Source organism: Calidris pugnax, unplaced genomic scaffold (genome assembly GCF_001431845.1).
Source record: "Calidris pugnax isolate Ruff unplaced genomic scaffold, ASM143184v1 scaffold188, whole genome shotgun sequence".
NCBI lineage: Eukaryota > Metazoa > Chordata > Aves > Charadriiformes > Scolopacidae > Calidris > Calidris pugnax.
Window position 1 is genome coordinate 14,394,163 of NW_015091257.1, and position 8,269 is coordinate 14,402,431.

At 41.0% G+C, this 8,269-nt stretch overlaps 1 protein-coding gene across 5 annotated transcripts in view; it reads right to left on the reverse strand.

Moving 5' to 3' along the window:
- Nucleotides 1–8,170, reverse strand: part of ADGRG2 (adhesion G protein-coupled receptor G2) — a 63,660-nt gene extending 55,490 nt beyond the window's left edge. For 4 of the 5 annotated variants that reach the window (XM_014960347.1, XM_014960345.1, XM_014960349.1 and 1 more), the window contains exon 1: nucleotides 8,022–8,170. The gene's annotated coding sequence lies outside the window, so the exon portion shown is untranslated. Of the gene's footprint in view, nucleotides 1–7,457; nucleotides 7,609–8,021 lie in introns of those variants that run through there. The other variant, XM_014960346.1, reaches the window with a different exon arrangement.
- Nucleotides 8,171–8,269: the final 99 nt, after the last annotated feature.

Sequence of the window (8,269 nt, forward strand, 5' to 3'; positions counted from 1 at the left end):
TTCTTAAAACAAATGAACAAATGTACTTTGAAAAATTAGATATTTATTTTTTAAGTTGTGTTATACATGTTGCAGTTCTTCATTACTATCACATTCTCTGGAAATATCTTAGTTACTGGAAACGAAGACAGCAAGATGGTATAAAGGGAAGTCTATATTCTTATCATTAGCATTAATTAGCTTTACTTTACTATTTATTTTATTTTCCTTTGTTTTACTACTTTTTGACGGAATTGTGCCCCAACGCAATGGAAGTTTTACCTGCCTAAAGAGCACAGATTTTCTGCAGGAGAAGTTACTGAAATCTAACAGGTTGACCAAGACAAACACTGTGACTGGGTGCCTGCTGCAGAAGGACAGGCAGAACAGAGGGATGAAGGTCCGTAAGCCAACAGCAATTTACAAGAACAAGCAAAGAAAACTGTTAAAACCAAGGACTGTAAGGCTATTAGTACATTTACTGTGCTGTACCCAGCTTTGCACATCTGAAAGATGAGTAGTATTATTTGAAGCTAATGTTTTTAAAGCCATTCAGCCAGCTAGTCAGTCACAGATATCCCCAGTAAAAGGATTTAAAGCTGCCCCAGGAAACTGGGCTTGTGTTACAAACACAACTGGAAGGCAGAGGAGATGGAGCCCGTGCCTCTGTAACCAGCCTCAAGGGAGGCTGGATGGTGCAGCTCCACCCAAAGTGCAGTGTGAGAAATCTGGAATGCTTTCCCAGTGTGCACCCACAGGTGACGTACAAAGAGACATAGGGCTTACCTTAAGCCACTGCTTGCCTTGTATTACAGCAGATATATTTTCAATAGGCTTAAAGCCGAAGCAAGTGCAAAGCGTAAATAAAGCTGTTCTCTGCTGTAGTGTACTTTGTTAAATCGCCTTTTGAAAAACACACACAAGTTTTGCAATTCCTGTTGAATATGTCTATTTCCTGGCAATCTTTTAACATTTAAAAAATTATTAAATTCTTTTATGCCAAGTTTTAGCCAAAGTAGGTTATCACTGCTAATGCATGAACTGTTGGTAACAGAAACTTATGTTGGAAATCATGACCCAAAGCAATCAGTCATTTACTTCTAACCATGCTGTCTACTGCTGCACTTCAAGCTGTTTTGTTCAAGTCACGCTTATTTCATTCATAGTCTTTGGGGCTCATTCTGTCTATTTTTGTAGTCATCCCCTATTAAAATCTTGGATTTTAATACAAATATTTCCCAAATTTATAGAATTTACTGCTGAGGAGGAAGGTGGTAACGAACTATAAGCTTCTGACTGTTGTTCTCTCTGGCATTATTCAAATCTATAGCTAGTGATAAAGGGCAGAAAAGACCAAGAGAAACTTCACACTGTCCAGGTATGAGAACTCCTTGATGGCTTTAATTACTTTCAAAAACTTAAGACTGTAGACTTCTTCCATCAACCCCTTATATTTTCCAGACTGGAACCAAAATGTAGTAAAGTTTCTATGTTATTTTTAAATTTTGGCTGAAACAAGTTAGATGTAATAGGGAGGACGCTTATGTTGGAAAGTCTTATGTCACTGTGAATTTTGGCAAATACAGTATTCACTGACTTAACAGCAGAAGTAGCACCATGGATTTAAAAATGTTGTTCTATGGGGTTTTTTTTAAATGTGTTTTTCCAGAAGAAAGTAATAGAATTGTTACTGTCTGATAATAGTTTGGTTTTCATTAATTTTCTCCAGTGTTTATCAAAGGCTGTAAAAACAGGCATACTGTGTTCTGCAAAATTTAGTCACTTTAGGTAGAACACCAGCTTTTTCTAAAACTACAATGGTAACGTCTGTTGAATGACCTTCCAAACATGTCCTTCTGACATAAATCTTTACTGTTTTTGAAGATATTAAATATTTTATTTTTAGTAAGTTGGCTTACATAGAGCAACAAGCCACTTAGTTACAGATACCAGTTTTTTGCAAGACTCATAGCTCATTGGTTCAGTTTTTAACAGAAATAAACACAAGGAAAAACTCTGAGAAATCCACTGTTTTGTTTAATCTTTCAGCTGCTGCAGGATACTGGTATTAGAAAGAATTTTTTGTATTCGGTACTAAAACAAACATCAGACTGTGTAAGCCAAGGCCTGCTCACAGTTCAACTAAAAGATCTAGCCTTAGATTATTGTAAAATTGTAAGCTTAATGATTAAGGTTTATGTAAGTGGATTCATGAGCGTATACGCTATCGGATGGCTCCCTGTTACAAAGCCTCAGTGCCAAAAAGCACTTTTAGTACTTAATTCTCTCTTACGGTAACTTGTGTCCCTGTATATAGTGCAAAAACAGAACAGAGGACAATTTCAAGCAAGTTTTTGTTCCCTCTTATCCAGTTTGGCAATGTTTCACCTCCTCATATCCAGCAGTCACCCGGGAGATGAGCAAGAGGCCTCTTTCTAACTCCTATAAGTAAGTTCTACACTGTCCAGGAAATCTCTTCTGCATTGTGTATTCCCTCAAGAGAAAAGTACTATCCATGCACTCTATTAAATCTTCTAGAGCAAACTAAAAAGCCCTTCAGTGACAATACCTGGTTTCCACTTCAAAGTGTTTACAAAGTACCAGTGAAGCATAAGAAGCACAGATTAAATAAAACAGTTACGTATTACTTCAACTACAGGCAGGCTATTTACATTTTCATTAATAATACTTTGTGTTATGGAGGTATATAGGTTTCATGGGGGGGGGAATAACAAAAGAAATGTTCTGCAGAGTAGAAGACTGAAAGTTTAAGTTGGCACATAGAGAAAAGATTAAAGGAATGCTAGACATGCACCTTGAGCCATGTAAAAGGGATGAAGAAGGGTGTACAAAGATGTAAGCATAGAAAAGTAGACAAAGTTACCCTTTATGTTCGGTAACAGGAACTCAATTTGATTCAGAGAGAAAGAGTGAAGGACAAAGACTTCTCTAAAGCTGGAATATTCAAGCCAGTGAACAATACAAGCAGGCTGTAAGGTACCAAGTGAGGACCAGGCATGCCAGAAAGCCGACTGTTCAGGTCTTGCTTTCAATTTTCCTACTTCTCAAAAATGAGACCTGAAAGTCTATTTCATCTTACTGTTAAGTGGAGGGAGGCGGGGGGGGAGAAAAATTCCTGGTTTTGCTCAGCTGGCACTTTCCTTCCCCAGTCTCATTTCCATGCTCTCTTGGCTTGAACAGCAGAATCTCCCCCCAAAGTCTTACAAAAAAGAAATTATATTGTGATTTCATCCTAAGCTTCACTTTATGGACATAACAGGTCTCTTGGATCTTCCACTTGGACTGTTAAAATCTCTCTGTAAGCTAAGCAGCACAATACTTGGTGGAAGTTTTCGTTTGTGGTTTGAGGTTTTGTGTTTTCTTTTAAACAGTCTCTCAGATTGTTTTAATCAACAGCCCAATGACCAAAATTAATAATTTGTACCAAAGAAATAAAGCTTATCAGTTCTGAAAGATGGATGTACTGAAGCAAGCATCTTCCAGAGCCCCACTACAACTCTGATTAGGAATATGGCATCACTACCCTATACAGCCTAAGGAAATACAGTTGCTTTTGCACCTCAGTCTCCACGTGGGGTAAATATTTGGGGGTCCTGTTTTAAGGGGTTATGCCAGAACAGCATTCTGGGCCTCCTTTAGCACTGGTCCTCCTTAGGGTACAATGTAAGTCTATGGAGTACAGGGGAAAGGAGATGACACCATTGCCAAGACAAGACCCATAATCAGTCATCAGGGAAAGAAGAGGAGGAGGATTTCTGACCAGAGTGCATATTAGACTAATACAACTGAAACAAGTCAGTCAAGAGCAATCATTCTTAAATACTTGAGAGTGGTCACGCAAGACAGTAGATGACTTCAAATCAACTTCAGAAAAATGTATTTAAACCAGCACCATTTCTGTGTGCAGCACCCATGAATGTATACACAGCTCAGAAAATTTACTTTGTACAACTACATTCTACATGACTTCTTTCACCATCACCACCTCTATAAGAAGTAAAATTATTAGCCTTCTTACAAATAAACCAACCTAACCACAATGCTAACTTGCTGAAAGATAGATAAGGGGAAAAAAGGCAAGCACTTTTTAATTCAAGTTATATGAATACTTTGACTGTGTAATGAATAATGATGGAATAAAGTCCCCCAGATTTCAAAACATGAAGTGACAAGCATTATCAGAAACAGCTTATATGCATAATTAATTTGGTGCAAAAGAAACAAAAATATTCAAAGTCTGGTTAGAAACTGAGAAATTAGACTTGGAATTTGGCAACATTCACAATCAGGCATGCCCAGATGTCTAATAAATCCAGGCAGAGAGCCACAGTGATTTTTTTTTCTCTAAAGAATACAAAAGGGATTTTTAAGAGAATATTTAAAACACTAAAAATGTAAGTAAAAAGATGTTGGGTTTTGTTACCTGTGCACAATAATGTTTCCATAATCAGCATACTCACATTACTCATTTTCTTGCTAGTTCTACCATTTCTAAATGTGTCACCTCTTGCCAAACATGACAACTTCTGGCAAACCTACTGATGGATCTCCTAAGCCTTAACTCTTCAACAACTCCTTTCAGGAGCCCCATAAATTCAAACCTACAGAGTGCTTAATTTGTGAGTGGTTGCTCTTTTTCGGCAACTAAGGCATCACCTGTGGTACTCATGTCATGCAAATTTCAGAAAACAGAAATAATGTGTTAAATTCTAGTAATTTCTTCGAAATTCTAGAGAGTTAAAAAGTATATTAACTAGATTGGGCAGCGCTATAAACTATTTCTTTTCCACACCCTGTCTCATCTAGTACAGTTCTCTTTTAAACCAAACAAAAATAAGTAAATCATGTTATAAAGGACAGTTTTTCTCTGAGATGTTAAGAACACTGTATTTCACTAGCCAGCACAAGAGAATCTAGAACGGAAGAACAAAATCACTTTATTAATAAGGCACTAGCTGAAAAACAGCTGTTGTGCCAAACATTAATTAGATTTCTGGACTCCAGTGCTCATCGATAAAAGAAAAATAGAAAATGCTGAGACTGGGACTTTAGCTGCCAAATACAATTCTAAAATCTTGTATCAATTCCACTACATATTACCTGCAATAAAACTGTCCTGAAGCCAACGTAAGTAACACTCACAGGCTGAGCACCTGTGGTATACAAGATGTTCAGCTCACAGATAGAGAGAAATCCATGTGACTCATGCAGGGAGGAGTTTGAGAGTGATTTTTTTGTGTCTTTGATTTAATGTTAACTACAAAGGATCCTTTGTCCACCCTGAACAACAATAAATTTCAAAGATATTTTGGCACAGAAGGAATGCAAGACTCCCAGATAATTGAGTCCTATTAATTACTGTATAGTGACACAAGCAGATTTTTTCATAGATTCTTTCCAAATTATAATTCTATCAGGAATTTATGACTGGAAAGAATAAGATTCTCATAATCATGAGCACCTATCTAATAAACATGAAATGATTCGCCCTGCTCCTTTTTTGTTCACAAAAAGAGTAGCATCTACCAGTGTCCTGGAATAAATTAGTATTCTCTGAATCTATGCATCTGAAAAAAAGCAAAGCCTCTAAATGAACCTAGATACAATAATACTACTAAACATACCATTTATCAGAAAGCTAACATTTCAGGCCAAATAGCACACCTTATTCATGCCAATTCTTCTTGTTGAAGTCAATAAGATTAACTGTATGAGGTACCCTGATTTTGGCCTTCAAATAATCTAATCTAGTATTCCCCTGAAAACATAAAATTCCAAGCTCATATGTAGTGATCAGTTTTAAAGCTATACTGTGTTTGCCAAGGCCACTGATAGTGTTACATATTAAGAACTAAAAATTGTCCAAATTTAACAACAGCTATTCTCTCATGAAGTCCAAAACTTTCTAAACCTGCCAACATTCTCCAGATCTAGTGGAAGACCTGACTAAAAGCATTCACAGCACAAAAACTTGATAACGGAAATGTAGTCCTTGATCTCTCTCTAGCTGGCTCTAGTTTGAGCCAATTTCTGTTGATGCATTAGAAATACAAGTTTATCATTAAATGTGGAAGGGACCAAAGAGAACAAATGTGCTCACAAACTCCCATCTAATCTATAGAATTAATTCAAGATACTAAAGTAATATTAATAAAGATACTAATAACATTAGTTCACTTGGTGTCTGACTGCCAAGGCAGAAATAAAATAGTACTAGCTTGTGGTGCAAGTTGAAAATTTTGTGCTTTCAAAAAGTTTGTGAGCAAACTTTGTTTACACGCAATTTCTTTCCTGCATCTTCTTTCAAGGCATTTCACTTCAGAGATTGTCTTTATCAATACGTTTTAAGTGTCCTTCCTCAGTGAACACAAGTACCTGGAGACCCTCCTAAGCAAAGACCTGTTTTCTCTTCTTTTTAATTCAACAAACACATTTCTGATCACCTGGCAGAGGACCAAATCCCGCTTGTTTCCCCCACGCAGTATACAGAAGTATATTTCCAGTTTAAGAAGGAATGACTAAAGCTACAAACTTAAAGCTTCAGAACAGGAATATCGACTTGCACAGTTGTCTTGTGATGATGATGCACACTTGTTAGCCTATGCAAGCAAGCAAAAGGAAGCAACAATTTTGAGTAGAGACAAGTAACTCCAGCTTTACCTTTTCAGCACAAATGTCAGAGCTAAATACCCAAATAGTTTGCTTTGGGACCAAGTAACACTTAGATCGGGCGAGACTGTAAACTCTATTTTGGCTCATGCTGAAGCTTATTTTACCACACTTTCAGCATTAGTGTAACTGATTTCATGCAAGTCAAAACCAGCCCGGGCTTGTACAATCACACATTTAATAGGCTAGGTAGGCATGCCTTTAGAAGGCCGGTTAATTAGTTTACAAACATTTCTTCAACATTTCCGCATAGATCAATGCAAGACAGTAAAAGCAACAGAGTTCAGTCCTGTTATAAAGATATATAAATAAATACTGTCATAAACCCAGACAGGAAAGGATGCTTCCAATATACTGGACTTTCCTCACTTGGCCGGTGTAAGAGGACAAGGCAAAAAACAGACCAAAAAAACCCTCGAAACGATTACTGTGCACAAGTGACTCTGAAGACATTTTACTTTCAATGATACAGGTTATCTTGCAGAATGTATAAGAAACAAGCAGCAAAAACTTCTGAGCTGAATATATTCTCCGTACCCCTTCTGACGGAAACTGTGTCTGAGGAACGCCTGACCCAGCCTAGACATACGGTCCCAAGGGGACGCTGCCCTAGCACCTTATTGCAAAATGCCTTCAGGCCCTACTGACGCATCCCTCAAAATCATTCACTTTTTAAGACGATTTAAATCGTTACAGATTTTTTTTTTTAAAAATCACTGCCGATTAAGCGCTTAAAATAAGGCTGGAAACCAGCAGGAAACCTTTCCGCCAGCAGCACCGAGACGTACCTGGTAAGAAGAGCGGTGCCCCAACAAGACGAGCTCGGAAAGGCGTCCCCCGCAGTCCCCTTACCGTGGCCTCACACCCCGCAGCCGGCCCGGCCGACAGTCCCAACGGCCACCAACGGCCACCAACGGCCACCAACGGCTACCAACGGTCCTCTCCCCGCAGCACGCTCTGCAGGCGCGGTCTCCCCTCAGCCTCCCCTCGGGCCGCGCTTCGCCCGGCCGGGCCAAACCCCCAAAGCGCCACTCAAGGGGAAGGATCCGTGAGGGGGACGTGACTAAGCGGGGAGCCTAAGCCTCCCCGACCTGCCCTCCTCCGCCAGCCTTTCCCGCTCGACCCTTCTGCCCTCACCCCCGTCGTCCCCTCACGGGGAGGGGTGGGCGGGAAAGCCCATCCACGGAGAGCCGCGCACCTCTGCCGCCCCGCCCTGGAGACTCGCTCACCTCAGCCCGGCAACGCAGGGCGACTCCCCCCTTCGCAGCCCGCCGCTTTACCCGTCCCTCCTCACCCTCCACCGCCCGCCGCCTCCGGCCGCCTCTCCTCCCGCCAGCCCAGCAGCCGCTCACCTGGCCCCGGGGGACCGTCCGTCCCGTCCCGTCTCGTCCCGTCCCGTCCCGTCCCGTCCGGCGCCGCCGACCCACCACCCTGCCCGCTCGACACCGGACGAAGGAGACGCGGCGGCCGTCCCCAGCAGCTGGGGCAGCCGCTGGACGCGGCCGGGGTGGGGGCGGAGGCAGGCGAGGGAGGTGCTGCCAGAAGCCGTGAGGGAATCCGGCGCGGCGGCCGGTCGGCAGGACCGCCCGGGAGCGGCCCC